This window comes from Papaver somniferum, chromosome 1 (genome assembly GCF_003573695.1).
Source record: "Papaver somniferum cultivar HN1 chromosome 1, ASM357369v1, whole genome shotgun sequence".
Taxonomy (NCBI): domain Eukaryota; kingdom Viridiplantae; phylum Streptophyta; class Magnoliopsida; order Ranunculales; family Papaveraceae; genus Papaver; species Papaver somniferum.
Genome location: NC_039358.1, coordinates 121,715,533 through 121,733,455, shown reverse-complemented (window position 1 = coordinate 121,733,455; position 17,923 = coordinate 121,715,533). Strand labels below are relative to the sequence as shown.

The 17,923-nt window shown below is 38.8% G+C and overlaps 1 non-coding gene across 1 annotated transcript; it reads left to right on the top strand.

Moving 5' to 3' along the window:
* The first annotated feature begins 35 nt into the window (after positions 1-35).
* TRNAA-GGC lies at positions 36-106 on the top strand. Its single transcript has one exon. It is a non-coding gene; the product is annotated as a tRNA-Ala (tRNA).
* The last annotated feature ends 17,817 nt before the right edge of the window (positions 107-17,923 follow it).

The window sequence follows — 17,923 nt, the reverse complement described above, 5'->3', positions numbered from 1 at the left end:
GTCCAAAAATGCTAAGTCAGCCCTTGGGCTCATCAGCACGAGTGGTCTAGTGATAGAATAGTACCCTGGCACGGTACAGACCCGGGTTCGATTCCCGGCTGGTGCAAACAATATGTTTGTTTGTTTTTTTTACTTCAAGTTGATTCTAAATTCTAAAAGTTGTTCGATGTTTATACCCGATTAACTTTTTTACTTCTAAAAGTTGTTCGATGTTTTATACCCAGACAACAAGTTGTTTTTTCGCCTCTTCTATTCACATTATATTATTATCATTTATCATGAGTTCGATACCCGAAAGGTTATTGGAAAATCATTATGTTATATTCTAAAAAAATTACACAACGGATTTTTTAGTAGGCAGCCGAGCAACAAGCTGGGCGCCAACTCCTTTCTGAATAGCAACACCTAATCTATGAAAAATAAACCTACCTAGCCCACAACCAACATCGTTATTAACTAAACAGTTCTTTAAACGCTTGAAAAAACAAACAAAGTCTTCACTGAGCTCACCTAAGGTGGTGAAATCTAAAACACCAAGACCATAACCATGTGAAGCACATTCATTCAAGTATTTAGTACGCTTGCGTGAAATTGCTCTTGAAATAGCCTGGGCTGGGACGAAAGCGCGAACTCCATCGCCAGTGAAGGGTGACACACCTGTAACATCCATACACACATCCTGGACATTATCCCAGTTAAGCACTGGGATATCCGATGGCCTTAAATCCCTGTCATCGTCCGACAACAATCCCAAAGCAGCTTCCTTGCGTGCAGGAACACCAGCTTTGTAACAGATATCCACAGTTACGTCACGAACCACGTCATGACGAAACTTAATTCCGACATCCTTAGCACAGTGTAGCGCATGATCACCAAAAATGTCCATAGGTTTATTACAACAAGAACACAACCCATCTTCAACAAATAATGGGATACCAAGGCGATAGCAAACAACTGCTCTAAACTGTCTAGGCCCAAGACATTGATCCAAACCACTGATGGGAATATCCAAAAGATAATCTTGAGCATGTTTAACCTGGTTACATTGCCACAGAATGGAATCTCTTGCAGATAATGTAAACTGGATAGGGATTTGCTTCTTAACTGCATCAAAATAAGTGACTGCCAGGGAGTGCATAGAAGGGGGGGCAGTGTCATCGACGCAGTAAGTTGGAGGCAAACCACATACCTGAATGAATTTCTGAAGAGCCAACTGATAAACATCACCATGGTCGGTTGAGAAAAGGCTACCAATAATCACTTTTCGCACCGAAGTAGTCTGACTCTGAGAGGCAAGATAACAGTATGCGCGAGTGTTTGACATGGTGTATATACCAAGGTGTCACATGCCCATTTAATCGCCTAAAATTTTCATGGGACATGACCGGCAATGATTGTGGATCAGTGAATCATCTTCACCCACAATCACTCAGCCTTGCACACTTGCATCAAAGTATGCATCTGCCTTCACTCATAAGGCATTGCACAACGGAAGTCTTTTCTTCTTTCTCTCTAACTCTTCATGCCCCGATAAGCATAAGAGGTTCTGCCATGTACTTAACCAATTCTCACACAACATCAGCAACATAATGAACACAAAGAATACTGCAACAAACCCATTTTATCGCACTAAAGGAAGATTACAAAACTCGTTCATCACATGGACCAAAACAGGCCCTTCACCCTCTTGGTGAATGCCTAAAACTTTCTCTACATTAGTGGTTCTTCTCTCAAACGAACAACACTAACATTATTTATTCTTAGGCTATTTATACTAACTAGGATAAGGCCAAAACTTCTGTGCAACCGCTGCACAAGCCTTGGACAGCCAATGTCCAAGTAGTTTCCATAACGGCCACTTTCAACTGCCACTTTTTGAGTTGTCACGCCAACAGGTGCTACACTTGTTCTTGGTGGTTATGAATGGTTATATACTCCTTCTATAACCGAGTTCTCTTGTCTCACACATTTGGCATGCTTGCAAAGCCAATAACCAACTCGTAACCGTCACTTGAGCCGTATTGCACCATTGTTGTGCTTTACTGAATTCTGCCTCGCTCCAAAGCTCAGACATCTTGGCCCTGCATGTTTATCATTCCAAACTCATGCACGGACAATCCTTATGCTTCAAACATCGAGGCCAGCTCCTTAAGCTCACTCTAGTTACTCATGCGTCATATATGCTTCACTTCGCCAATTAGCTTGACAACAGCAATGCAACTCTTGCATTACCAACTTGTTTGCATTGTTCAAGCTTTGGCCAGCCTTGAACTAATTCCATGGACCAACTCTTGATCTATACTTCGCTCTTGCATCATCCTTGAGCTTGGGCCAACTCAATTCCATGGATATGCATCGATGCCAACATCGCATGTTGCATCTGTCAACTTTGGCCGTGTCTTGCCAATCCTTCAATGAAGCTTCATTGTGTCGGCCAATAAGCTTCATTACTTAGCCAAATGTCTTTACAATGTAGTGCTACTCTTGCACTTCATTGGCCCTGCAGGGTTATGTCATTCTTAGCACTTGACGGTATATAGAGAATACCGCTATCATGGCTTGCGTTGCGCTATTATGGCTTCGCATTGCACCATTACGGCGGAGTACTGACTTGGCCTGCAACTTTGTGATGCATAATTATTATGCTCACTTGCAGGACCATCACAGACCTCCCCCACCTAATCCGTTCAACGTCCTCGTTGAACGCAACCAAGTATAAACTTTATACTTGTTCTCTGGCCTTGTACGCTTCTGAGCCCTTCTCAGAAATCAGCAAAATTTGCTTGGCCTTCAGTCTTTCCAAAACTTCTTTGCCTAATACTTTATGCCATCACTTAGCTTTACTGCCTTGCTATTGATCCTACTGATCTTGAACTTTGTTGTTGCGTCGCGACCGCTTTCAACTCCATTGCAAATCATATATCAACACCCAAGTGCAACTTGGAAATTCTTCTCGCCAATTCCCTGAATTAGGCTTGAATTTCACTTGAATCATTTGCGCCTAAGTACACGCAAGCAATGATTCCTCCCAACTGATCACACTGATCATTACCATAGTCTTACGCCTTCACTTTCCGACTTTAGTTGCACCATGCAACTTGACAGGACTTATACAAAACTTGGCCTCATTCTTCAATCATATGCGCCTACGCCAAATCATGCCATGCCTTAAGGTATGCACTCTATGACTTCATACTACTCTTGGTATGCGCCACAATTTATAGCCTTTACTGCACTTTGCCAACATCAGAACTTTTAATAGATTTGGCCTCCAAATCATGTTGCAAAATTCACCTTCTTGGACTTGCATCATTTGTATGCCAAAGAACCTGCACCTTGTTGTTCTTTGCTTGCTGTTATAGTGTTGAAAGTGGTAGTATAAGTTCGTTGCTCAGAATTGAATAGATTTTTAAAAATAAAAATATATACAAAAAATATTAACAATAGGCGAGAGGTATTGGGACTAAAGATTCGGCCATTTTTCATTTTCAAGTGGTTCAGAATTTAATTCTAGGCGATTATAGTTCAAAACAAAAAAAATATCAACTCTAGTTTATTGTCAAGATAGATTTTATAAAATATTACTTGTATTTCTTAAGCATGGCATATCAAAAATCCCTAGGACTAAGCATACTCCATCAAATGAAATCACAAGTAATTAATTTAAAATCTTAATTCAATTAAAATTAGTACAAAAAGTAAATAAAAGAATTAATGAAATTACCACATGAATGAAATTCGACCTCCTCCGTCGTCCCAGTGTTGGGTTTAGCTCATCATGATAAAAACACGCTCAAAATATTTATTTATTGCTCAAATGGTGTTTACAATGAAGAGAAAAGGAGAAAATGGTGTAAAACTGTAATCTGCGACCCACGGTAAGTGTCACAAATGAACGATAAAAGAGAAGTGCTATTGTCGCTGTGGTTCTAAGACCCACACCTACGACCCACGCCTGTGAGTCTTTCTCACTGTTGATAAACCACTGCCCTTGCGAGTCCGTTCTTCATCTTCATCATGAACAGCAGCAGCAGCAGAGAGAATTCGTGATTCTTCCTCTGCAGCTTCCTCTCTTCTCCTCCCAACTCTCGACAACCCTTCCAGGACTCATGTAGCTACTATTTATACATTTTAGGCGCATCAAATCTCTCCATAAATTCCTCAAAATCTTCACAGTAAAGGAAAATTATTCTTGGGAATAATTTCCTATTTTCTTTCTATGCATGCGTTAATTGTCTTGAAAATTTCCACAATATGTTGATACGCAACCTAGGAGAATATCTGCACTTAATTTCCACAACCCATGCAGCATCTTCACGTAATTTTCTTTCCAAGTTTAACCAATATCTCTTCTTTCATGTTTTAATCGAGAATCGATTATCTGGCCAAATTTGATCGATCCCAACCACCAAAATATCTTCTTATATACATATCACATATACCCATTAAGTTTCAGCGATTTAATCACCTTAAAACACCTTCAAAAATCGATTGGCAAATCTGCCAGTACATAATGAAATTTTCCCGCCAAATATTATTTTCAAATTCTGGGAAGAAAGTGACCTCCCCCTAATCCATCCCTGGGGTCCCTTTAGAAATTGGGGTGGAATTAGTAATTTTTCTGGATTCCTCGGGCACATTTCTGGGACGCTTCCGGTGCATTTCTAGGGTGCCTTTAGTACTCTATCCTAGGGTATAAAACACCACTTTTTGAGCCAATATCGCCGCAAGAGCTTATTTCTCTAAAAACATCTACAAGAACACAAAATAACACAATAAGTACTTAATCGAGTCTAACAATACAGAAAACTGAGAACAAAATAGACACATAAATGCGTCTATCAAATACCCCCAAACTTATTATTTGCTAGTCCTCGAGCAAATTTATTCTATAAAGGAAAATCATTTGAACCCCTAGGTGGCCCTAGTGGCGGAGTGTTGTCTCCGGAGGGTTTACCAGAGGTGTACCCACAAAATTAATACTCCAGACCCTGGCTATCTACGCAGAACCTTGGAAAGCACTAAAGAACCTCCTTGGTTGGCATACAATTATTGACTCTAAGAGGAAGAACCCTGATGCGAAATTCCAATTGCTGTACACGAGTTTGCACTCAAGCATACTAAAATTCATATAAGTGACAGAGCTCTACTAAGATAGTTTCACGATGGACATCATACTCGGAGTCAGACTAATTACATGAAAAGATTAAGAAGATGGAAAAAGAAAAATGTAGATGGTTGAAAAGCGAACGGTGTTTCCCATATCTGTCTGAAGGCCTCTGCCAAGATGATCCTAACCTAAATGACTGAGATACCGGTCCGACTAATATTAACACACTGGCATATACAAGGGAACCAGTGGTCAACAACTTAAATCTAGATCAACAAACTGGCAAATACAAGGGAACCAGCAGTTGACTACACATAACAATAACCATTTTTTTTTTTATTTTTTTAACTTAACGGCATGAATAGATCTTTTTGATCCAAGCGCATGCTTCTTGTCAGCAGATTACACGATAGTTCCCACGGGTCCTGCATTCCACGCTTGCTTAGGCGACGGAAACAGGGAGAACACACACATATTGCTATCCAAGTGTTAATACTTATTCCGATTGGTCTAACTGGTCCGGTTTTTTTTTTTGGTAACTCAGTCACTCTAATTCACCCTAGCAGTGGTAACAACTTGAATCGTGTGCCCCACCAAATCACTTGAAATAAAAGAAAACTGAAAAATAGAAAGTGAAAAGGACTCGACGAGATATGGCGAAACTATCATGTTATTTCTAACACCTGAGCTCTGTGCTTTTATGAATAGACTCTATAGATGTTTCCATCTAGTCAGATTGGTTCCTCAACTCCTACAACCAAAATGCTTCCATCCACTTAGATTGGTTAGTGTCATCCTAAATACGCATAAATTTCTAGGCTCTGGAGTTTATTTATTCATACTGCAACTAAAAAGTTTCTCCCGTACCCCCAAACTTAAATCTAACATTGTCCTCAATGTTCTAAAGATGAAATTAAAAGCATGAACAAGGAGAAACTGTTACCATTTGAGCAAAAGAGATAAGGAAAGATATTACCGTGTTGCATGAGATTGGGTTACCTCCCAAGAAGTGCTAAGTTTAAAGTCTTCAGCCAGACATCGGAAAGGATTAGTCTACTCGAACCATAAAGTAACAGTCGAAATAACTGTGGGTCTTCAAAACGAAATAAAGCTGACCAAAGGAAACTACAATAACCCAAGAAAGTGAACAAGGATAACATGCCCTTATCTAGTTTCCTGATTAAGATATTTATATCTAATTGTGGTTCAGGTTCAGGTTCTATGAAAGGGTCTAAATAAAATATTTTCCTCGGATGCATTTCCTCATAGGTTGGATCCAAATTATTAGGTCCTAGAGTCTGGAAAAACTCAAATAAGAACTTAGAATCACAAAATAATAATAACCTAAATAACTGAGGATCCTCTAAGTCAATCAGGTTTGACTTACATAATTGACCACAGTGAGAGTAGTGGTCATTCTTAAGCAAATGTGTCGATTCTAATTTCCTAAAGCATTTAGATCTAGTCTCACAACTTAATATTCGACACATTTGGAATATAAACGTTCCCACAGTTGGAAGAAAACTATTTGGTGGGAAAACAAAGTCAATCTGGGGATCATAGCCTGGGAAAACCACATCAACCAGAGGATGGGTTTCTAACGACTGAACTCCTTCATGGACATCATTAGGCTCGGGAAAACGAGTATGAAGGTAATCTTGTAAAATGGTCGAGGAACAGATATCAAGTCCTAAGTGTAGGGACTTTCTGAGAGTTAAAGGTAAGGCACTAGAGAAATGATAATCACCCCCAAACTTAGAGTTTTCAGTCTCTCTAGATAGACCTCTAATTATTTCTTGAATTTCCGTATCTTCAGAGTCCTTAAAATATTCAAGAGATTCTTCTAAGTTATTATCAGGTAGTGCATATTTACTCATCTCTACGGGTCTATCTTCTTCTTCCAAGACTATTGTTTCTAAGTCGCTAGACTCTAAAACAGTATTTTCGAAATGAACCCGTTCCTCTAAACCACTATCGGCTTCGTAATCAAAAGGAAAAACTACATCGTCTAAAACGATGGTATCCCTAATCAAATCCTCGTCCTTTTGAATAGGTGAATAATCATAAAAATTATTTGGATTTGAACTAGAAATAATATAATCACTATACATCTCAATTGGATTCCTAGACTCCTGATCACTATGCCTACATATTTTAGATTCTTCATTACTGCTATCCTCATCATCATAGTACGAAGATGATTGAACCTTATCTAAATAAGTAGTGTCTTTTATTCTAACCTCGTCCTCTAAATTAGGCAAATATTCACTATTTACATCAAGGGTAAAATTGGAAACACTATTTTGGAAATTTAGATCTTTTAGAGAAGTTCTATTCTGGGTCTCTAACAAAAGCTTTTGGGCCGACTCACATGAATTCCTGACGTAATCGTGTATAGAAGGTTCACTCATGGGTGCATTTTGTTTATTCATTTCTAACACAAACCTATTTGTATTCTCAGTTAATTGTTTGAGAGACTCTTCTAGAGGAAGAACAGGTACAGAAGGATCATAATAGGGACTAGTTTTCAATAGTTTGATTGTATCCTCTAGAGACGAAGAACTAGTACTATAATATTCTTGCTCGTAAGACTGATGCATGTGTGGATAGTAATTGGGCTCACCAGGGTATGACCCATATCCTTCCAAAGGATGGCGTTCCCAACCACTATTCCAAACATGGTCATAAAAAGGATGATGTCCATATTCAAATTCAGGTCGATACTCATTGTATTGGCTTCTATCATACCAGTTCGACATTCTTAATTGCAAAGGAATTCTACACAATCACAAACAAGGATGACTCGACCAAATCAAACCTATAGAATCTAGCAAACAAAAAGCATGATGGCTCCACTTAGATTGTTTTCTAGACCAGCTTCTATTCCTTCGAAAAGGAATTCGTAATTTGAGCACACCCCTCTGGAATCAATCCGAGCTAATGTAAGTTGAATCGAGGCGAGGGAAGCTCAGTGGAGATTTGATACCCAAGGCCTCACCGCTATCACAAGGCGGCGCAGTCACGCATTCAACTCACAGAAACCATCATGAACTTTGAGGTGTGCTTAAAGAGCAACCAATTTTTTTCGAACGAGTTTCCTATTAAGCTCGTTACCCTATCGGTCTCGTTCTATTCCTAATTTTAAGCTTGGGTTCGCGTTAGGTTTCGTTTTCCTAAGGCGGGCAAGAAGGGAGCGGTGATGAAATCCGAACCCTTATCTTGTATTGGCCAGGCCTTGCCCTTTACTAGGAATTTAAAAACAGTCCAAATTCGTCCTCAATGAATCACCTTAAGGAATACAGTAACTCGCTTACAGGAGATTCACGAGTGTTTCGATGGACTTACCTCCCGTACCAGACGGGGGATGAACCGTTGAAGTCGACTCGGGCCACGACTCCTATGTCATGTACGAACCCGAGGGGCCGAGACGATATAGTAATCGTCGTCCTTCCCTGCACACATTTTATATAATTTTTTTTTTTTAATAATACCCTTCCGTAGGGTTAAAAAAAGAATAAAGTCCAATTGTCCAGAATAAAGTCCAAATAAAAAGTCCAAAAAAAATACAAAAATTATGAAAAATAAAGCCTATTTATAAATTCTAAAAAAATAAATAAAAGCTATATACAAAAAAAAAATAAAAATTAAATCCTAAAAAAAAATTATGTCTTTTTTTTTCTTCTCCTTTAGCTTTTAGCTTTAAGCTTTTTGTTCCCAAGTCCTTAGTATTCCACTTCGAACCTGTAAATCAAAGACAAAAAAAAGAAACGTAAAAAGGAACAAATAAAATAATAAAAAATAATAAAAACCTAAAATTCTACCTAAGCACAAATCCGCGTCGGCGCCGCCCCAAAATGATTAAAGATTTTTCGTGGGGTTGTAGTAATGAGGTTCAAACTCTCGGACTTGTGAAGGATAATTGTTTTAGAAAATAAATATATATACAAATATATGACAATTGGTAGAGAGGTATGGGACTAAAGATTCGGCCATTTTTCATTTTCAAGTGGTTCAGAATTTAATTCAAGGCGATTATAGTTCAAAACAAAACAATATTAACTCTAGTTTATTCCAAGATAGATTTTATAAATATTACTTGTATTTTAAGCATGGCATATCAAAAATCCCTAGGACTAAGCATACTCCATCAAATGAAATCACAAGTAATTAATTTAAAATCTTAATTCAATTAAAATTAGTGCAAAAAGTAAATAAAAGAATTAATGAAATTACCACATGAATGAAATTGACCTCCTCCTCGTCCCAGTGTTGGGTTTAGCTCATCATGATAAAAAACACGCTCAAAATATTTATTTTTGCTCAAATGGTGTTTACAATGAAGAGAAAAGGAGAAAATGGTGTAAAACTGTAATCTGCGACCCACGGTAAGTGTCACAAATGAACGATAAAAGAGAAGTGCTATTGTCGCTGTGGTTCTAAGACCCACACCTACGACCCACGCCTGTGAGTCTTTCTCACTGTTGATAAACCACTGCCCTTGCGAGTCCGTTCTTCATCTTCATCACGAACAGCAGCAGCAGCAGAGAGTTCGTGATTCTTCTTCTCTGCAGCTTCCTCTCTCTCTCTCTCCTCCCAACTCTCGACAACCCTTCCTCATGTAGCTACTATTTATACATTTTAGGCGCATCAAATCTCTCCATAATTCCTCAAAATCTTCACAGTAAAGGAAAATTATTCTTGGGAATAATTTCCTATTTTCTTTCTATGCATGCGTTAATTGTCCTGAAAATTTCCACAATATGTTGATATACGCAACCTAGGAGAATATCTGCACTTAATTTCCACAACCCATGCAGCATCTTCACGTAATTTTCTTTCCAAGTTTAACCGATATCTCTTCTTTCCTGTTTTAATCGAGAATCGATTATCAGGCCAAATTTGATCGATCCCAACCACCAAAATATCTTCTTATATACATATCACATATACCCATTAAGTTTCAGCGATTTAATCACCTTAAAACACCTTCAAAAATCGATTGGCAAATCTGCCAGTACATAAGAAATTTTCCCGCCAAATATATTTTTTCAAATTCTGGGAAGAAAGTGACCTCCCCCTAATCCTCCTGGGGTCCCTTTAGCAATTGGGGTGGAATTAGTAATTTTTCTGGATTCCTCGGGCACATTTCTGGGACGCTTCCGGTGCATTTCTAGGGTGCCTTTAGTACTCTATCCTGGGTATAAAACACCACTTTTTGAGCCAATATCGCCGCAAGAGCTTATTTCTCTAAAAACATCTACAAGAACACAAAATAACACAATAAGTACTTAATCGAGTCTAACAATACAGAAAACTGAGAACAAAAGACACATAAATGCGTCTATCAAATACCCCCAAACTTATTATTTGCTAGTCCTCGAGCAAATTTATTCTAGAAAGGAAAATCATTTGAACCCCTAGGTGGCCCTAGTGGCGGAGTGTTGTCTCCGGAGCGTTTACCAGAGGTGTACCCACAAAAAATACTCCAGACCCTGGCTATCTACGCAGAACCTTGGAAAGCACTAAAGAACCTCCTTGGTTGGCATACAATTATTGACTCTAAGAGGAAGAACCCTGATGCGAAATTCCAATTGCTGTACACGAGTTTGCACTCAAGCATACTAAAATTCATATAAGTGACAGAGCTCTACTAAGATAGTTTCACGATGGACATCATACTCGGAGTCAGACTAATCACATGAAAAGATTAAGAAGATGGAAAAAGAAAAATGTAGATGGTTGAAAAGCGAACGGTGTTTCCCATATCTGTCTGAAGGCCTCTTCCAAGATGATCCTAACCTAAATGACTGAGATACCGGTCCGACTAATATTAACACACTGGCATATACAAGGGAACCAGTGGTCAACAACTTAAATCTAGATCAACAAACTGGCAAATACAAGGGAACCAGCAGTTGACTACACATAACAATAACCATTTTTTTTAACTTAACGGCATGAATAGATATTTTTGATCCAAGCGCATGCTTCTTGTCAGCAGATTACACGATAGTTCCCACGGGTCCTGCATTCCATGCTTGCTTAGGCGACGGAAACAGGGAGAACACACGCATATTGCTATCCAAGTGTTAATACTTATTCCGATTGGTCTAACTGGTCTGGTCTTTTTTTTTTTTGGTAACTCAGTCACTCTAATTCACCCTAGCAGTGGTAACAACTTGAATCGTGTGCCCCACCAAATCACTTGAAATAAAAGAAAACTGAAAATAGAAAGTGAAAAGGACTCGACGAGATATGGTGAAACTATCATGTTATTTCTAACACCTGAGCTCTGTGCTTTTATGAATAGACTCTATAGATGTTTCCATCTAGTCAGATTGGTTCCTCAACTCCTACAACCAAAATGCTTCCATCCACTTAGATTGGTTAGTGCCATCCTAAATACGCATAAATTTCTAGGCTCTGGAGTTTATTTATTCATACTGCAACTAAAAGTTTCTCCCATACCCCAAACTTAAATCTAACATTGTCCTCAATGTTCTAAAGATGAAATTAAAAGCATGAACAAGGAGAAACTGTTACCATTTGAAGCAAAAGCGATAAGGAAAGATATTACCGTGTTGCATGAGATTGGGTTACCTCCCAAGAAGTGCTAAGTTTAAAGTCTTCAGCCAGACATCGGAAAGGATTAGTCTACTCGAACCATAAAGTAACAGTCGAAATAACTTGGGTCTTCAAAACGAAATAGAGCTGACCAAAGGAAACTACAATAACCCAAGAAAGTGAACAAGGATAACATGCCCTTATCTAGTTTCCTGATTAAGATATTTATATCTAATTGTGGTTCAGGTTCAGGTTCTATGAAAGGGTCTAAATAAAATATTTCCTCGGATGCATTTCCTCATAGGTTGGATCCAAATTATTAGGTCCTAGAGTCTGGAAAAACTCAAATAAGAACTTAGAATCACAAAATAATAATAACCTAAATAACTGAGGATCCTCTAAGTCAATCAGGTTTGACTTACATAATTGACCACAGTGAGAGTAGTGGTCATTCTTAAGCAAATGTGTCGATTCTAATTTCCTAAAGCATTTAAGTCTAGTCTCACAACTTAATATTCGACACATTTGGAATATAAACGTTCCCACAGTTGGAAGAAACTATTTGGTGGGAAAACAAAGTCAATCTGGGGATCATAGCCTGGGAAAAACTGATGAGTGCTAAAAAGTGCATATTTCTATATATTTTTCTTGGCATTTAACTCATCTTTTGTGCATTAATTCTACATTTTATCCCATATTCTGTGTTTTCGTTGTTTTCAAGAATAAATACTTTTCTTAATTAATTTTGCATTTTTAGGTACTAAATAAAGCCTGGTTAACTCAGGGAGCAAAAAGAGCAAAGAAACGGCAAAGACTCTCGCTAGGAGGAAGCGAAGAATGATGTTTGCAAGAGCCGGATCAACTAGAAGTGGGCTTGAAGAGAAGAATTGTTCTTAAAGAATATATGGGCTTGGCATACCCAAGGCCCAAAACCCTTACCCAAATCCATTTCCATTATCCATACCCATTTCCATGAGAGCCGTCAGATTGGATCCATCTTGTCATCCAACGGTCGCCTCATCATTGTGCATCAAAATCCAAAGCTCCGGTCAAACACCATAGTACCTAACTCCATCTGGAGCCGTCAGCTTCGTTGTATCACTTAATCCAACGGTCGCTCAGAGCCTTCTTCTATCTTGCCGTTAGATTCAATCTGAAGTTGATGATCCAACGCCTTCCACTCGTTGTTCATCAAACTCCGCTGAACCTGACCAACACCTAAACATCAAACCCATCGACCCAAAACAAACACCCACCTTCTTCTTCCCCAAAATTCCATTCTCCCAAAAACCTCTTCCTCCCCCGACAGTTGCAGTCATCACCTCACCCATCGCCACCATCACCTCCCCAGCCGACCATCATCAGAACAACCATACCCTAGTTACTCTCCTTCTTGTTCTTAGCACCCACCACTCTTAGGTGCTACATCCAAGACAGAGATGGAACTAGGGTTTCACAGTGGAGAGAAGAAGGAAATTGGAGCACGTTCGAGTAGCAGAAGCAAGTTGAAGCATGGTCAGCGCTCAATTGCAGAGGGGACAGCAAAATTCAGAGGGTATGGTGAGTTTTTCCCAAATTCCTATAAACCCTAATTTTGTTAAATTTGGGGGTTTGGTGTAAAAACCCTAATTGGGTGTTCTGATTATAAATAGAAAGTGAGGGTGTAATGTTTTGGATATGCTGGAATAGCCAGTGTCATTTGGTTTGATTTTGGGAACTGGATTAGCCAGTCTCTCCAATTTTTGTGATGTTCCATTTATGTTCACTGTGATGTTTTATGTTTAATACTATGTGATGTTAATGTTTAGTTCCTCAATTGTTCTAAGTTTATCCACTGTTATGTGCTTCCCATGTCATGTTATTGTGTTTAAATTCATGTTTTGTTTCACTGTCAACTGTTAATGTATGTTTATCTTCATGTCTATCATGTTCTGAACCTCAAATGCTAGGATTAGATGAAGTTATGAACCAGCTGAGATAGTCTTCATCATGTGCAGCTCATGTTCAGTGTTGCTAAGCCCTTAGACTAGTTGTGCTTTAATCAGACAATTAGCACTTTGGTAAGTATTTTAGCTGTGATTAGAATATCCCTTAGGTTAATGGTGGATTCAACGTCCTAGTGATCATCCTCTTGTCTTCATTGTTTTCTTATTTCTACTTCACTGTTTTCTTCACATCACTGCCCTTGGCTTAGGCCTTGGTTTATTACACTGTCATTTTATTGTCTTTGCTTCACTGTTTATCTCCATTGTTGTTTGCTGTTTGTGCCTTTCTTATCACTTGTTGTTCACTGTTAGTGGTGGAAGTTTAGGTTAGAATTCATGTAAATTGAGCTGATTGAGAAATGGAGGAATTTAGTGTCCACTGTTGCTTGTGATTGATTGTGCTGTTAAAAGACAGTCAATGCTAGGAGTAAAACAGTTGGACAAGCTTCTTCTCCTTCCATTCCATTTATGTATGCCCTGGAACATAGGCAGGCTAGAACCTCCACCTAGCTCCATTAGGGACAAGGATTTAAAAAAAACAGCCACTGCCTAGCATCTTTCCTGTTCTTCTTTGTTATCTATCTGTTTTTGTGGCTTCTTATCACTGTTTTTATAGCTGTTTTGTGCCCTGTTTTCCTTTGCCTTTGGCCCTTGGCCATTGCCTTTGATTTATCACTGCCATGCCATTGTAAATTCGCATCCTTTTTCCCTGTGTTGCTTCCATGTATATGCCATTGTCACCTTCACCATCGTCATTGTTGTTTGCTGTTTGCTTTTGCCATTGTAAATATCCATGTTTTACCTTGGCCTAGTGCTCTGCTGCCTTGTTTAGCTCCAGCTGCACTAGGTCTTTTTGGCTTTTCTGCCCTTTTCCTTCCCTGGCCTTGCTGCTAGTTCTCCCCCAGCTGCTACTACTTGCTGTTGCTGTTGCTGCTGCTGTGCACTGCTTCTGCTGCTGCTGAAGCCACCACTGCTGCTGCTCCAGGTCCAGTTCAATTCTGGGCTACAAGTCCAGTCATTACAAAAGCCCACTGTATCTGTTTAGAAACCTAAGGCCCAACGGCCCAATTCACATCAAAAGACATTGAGCCCAATTCACAGTCACTGTTAGCCCAAGGCCCAGTGCAATTCAAAAGACCAAAAGCCCATAAGTTCACAGTCAATCCAAAAGCCCACTGAGCCCAAAACCATTTCATTGTTACAAAAATCCACTAAGCCCAAAGCACAATTAGAAGCCCAATAGCAATTTAGAGCCCAAATAGCTAGAAACTCCAAACACCCCCAGTCTCTGTGGATCGACCCGTACTTGCACGAGCTACAACCGACGACCGTGCACTTGCGGTATTACTGTAGGCCCGTTTTTATCGCTTAATTTTCACACACCTTCGGGCCCACCAAGTTTTTGGCGCCGCTGCCGGGGACTCGGTTTGTTTCTCTAGTAGTTTTATTAGCTATTTTTTCTTTCACTGCATAGCATTTGCATCTGCATCTGCTTCACTTCATTTGCTGTTGGACCTGCTGTTCTGAACCAGTTTTTCCTCCGCTGGGACGCCACCAAGGAAAAGAACCAAAGCCCAACTGGGTTTTTGCAACAATATCAGAGCAGCTGGGCTGTGCTAAAAAGGTAAACCCATTCAGAGAACCCGAATTGTGGGCTTCCAATTTTTAATTGTGGGCTTGTAATATTAAAGCCAATTTTTGGGCTTTTTATTTTCTGTTGGGTTTGTAATTAATTTTTGTGGGCTTGTTTGTTTAATTTGTGGGCTTGTATTTAATTTTTGTGAGCTTGTTTAATTTGGACTTGTATTTTGTATTCTGGGTTTTTAAACCCAGCTGAGCTTGTAACCGATCACGCTAGGTTAACTCGTTAGTGGGCCGAGTACCCAAATTCTAGGCCGAGATTTTGGACTCAGTTTCACCAAACGTTTTCAAAACCAGCTGAGCCAAAGCAAACACAAAATCAACAGTGGGCTTGCTCCCAATTTCAAAAACCAAAACTTTTCTCCCATTCAAAAACCAAATTTTACTTGCTCCCATTTTAACAACCAAATTTTTCTTCTTTAACCCATTAAAACCAAACTTGCTCCCAAATTTTAAAAAACCAAAAAATGTCTCCCACCAAAACCAAATTTTTCCCAAAAATCCAAACCCTTTAAAAACCAAATTTTGAGCTTTGTAAACTCTTTACTTAGCCTTTGAGCCCAATCATGTCTAGATCTTTTTCTACAGTTGGGGAGCACAACAAATCCTTAAGAGAACTTGCATATGGACAAACTTCACGTTATGAACCTTCCACGGACCATGATGTCAATAGTTATAAGAATTATTATGGACATTCTCAAAGTCCCGAGCCTCAATACATGAACCCTAATGACTATTCACACATGCATCATTCGTCACAACGTGAAAATGAACATATTGCTAGTGCCTCACTCACACAATCATCTCTTTTGGACCAATTAGAAGCTCGAGTCGCAGCTTTAGAAATGCAATCACATGAGGAATCTGTCACATCTAATTTTCCTAGGCAACCTGAAATCTATGCTTGTCCCGCATGTGGTGGCTTAGACCACATTATTGCGAATTGCTATATTTTCCATGAATTTAGGCGGACTAGAGAAATTCCAAGGTTTGAAGAACCTACAGATTATTATGCTGGTAGTTATTGGGACCATAATCAACCTTTTGTAGGTTGCGATCAATCATTTATAAACCCTAACGACCATCCACCCATGTATCAATCAACACCATGGGAAGACGAACAATTTCAAACTCCCATGAGTTTTAGTGAGCAACTTCTGATGGAAGCTAAAAATCTCCTCAAACGAACCACTGCTAGTTTAGAAATGCAAACATTGAATGATCATAGCAGCATTTTTCTCCCTAATGAAGTTAATTATGAAAATAGTGTTTTTAACCCTACTCATGCTAGTAACATTGAACATGAACCTAATCTAGAGGTAAATGAGTGGAATAGAAACACTATGGTTTTTAGGGAAGCACACTCTTGTTTTGTTGAGGATGATAATAATTGTGATGTTATATTAGAAGAACATGTCTATGCTGATGATGTTATGGAACCCTTGGGTTCAAATACATTAGGCTTCTCTGCCCCGACCTTAATGAATGATATTTCTTCTAGTATTCCATGTTATGTTTCCACTGATTTGCCGATGCATGAGGATAAATCTGTTGATGATGTTGATGATTCTGATTGTGAACTTGCTAATTTGATTGATGATTGTGAGCATGATGTGACATGTGTAGATGATTTAGGAGATTTTGATTTGATTGATAATGATGTGCCTATTCCTCTACATAAGTCACAATCTGATGGCCTTCCACCCAACCAGATTTGGTTTGTACCAATATTGTAAAACCAATTTTTCTGAGAATGCCTAATCTAGGTTTGGAACTGTGTGCTTCCCAAGTCCTCTTGGACCATTTTGCATCTAAATATAATATCTTTGAGGAACCACAGTTGGAAATGGCATGTTTGCCCGTCCATAGCAAAGTACAGTTTGAGTTAGATCTTGTGCATGAGGAACCCCCAAAACTGCGCGATTTTGTTTTCAAAATTATATCTTCTGTAAAATCCAGGTTTGGGGGTAGCTCATTTGGTTTCACAGCTTCACGTGCTTTTCTTTCATGTGTGAAGTTGTTGAAACCGCTACACTTTGTCTTTTGGGTTGATCCTCAACTCTTAGACTTTTGGTGTATGGTGAATTTTTTGTATAATCCAGTAGATAAATTTTAAAACTTTTTGGTTTCTTTTGTATATATTTTTGTTAATCCAATATCTAAGTTGACAATGTTGGATTCTAGCCGGTGAATAATGGAGTTCGGTTCGTGTTTTCGACGAATCGGGTATTCTCTCTCCTTTTACTCTACTTAGCATGTTCCTCTTCATATGTTGCATTATAATTTTGTTATCTTTTGAAACATTGAGGACAATGTTTAGTTTAGGTTTGGGGGTATAGAGTAGATACCATGATCACATGTTATAATTGAAAACAAGAACTCCTTCTTTTTGAAAAAAATGAAAAATGAAAATAAAAAATGAAAAATTGAAAAAAAAAAAAAAACATAAAAATGGAGCTCATTTACCTTGAAATGTTGACTCTTGTGCAAATATGTAATTATTAGGAGTCTTAGTCTAGATATTTAGGCACCCTGATTCTAGCACAATTCACATAGTGATAAGAAATTTGCACGCGCACGATCTACCAATACATGTATAGCCTCTATCTTCAAGGTGTTTGAT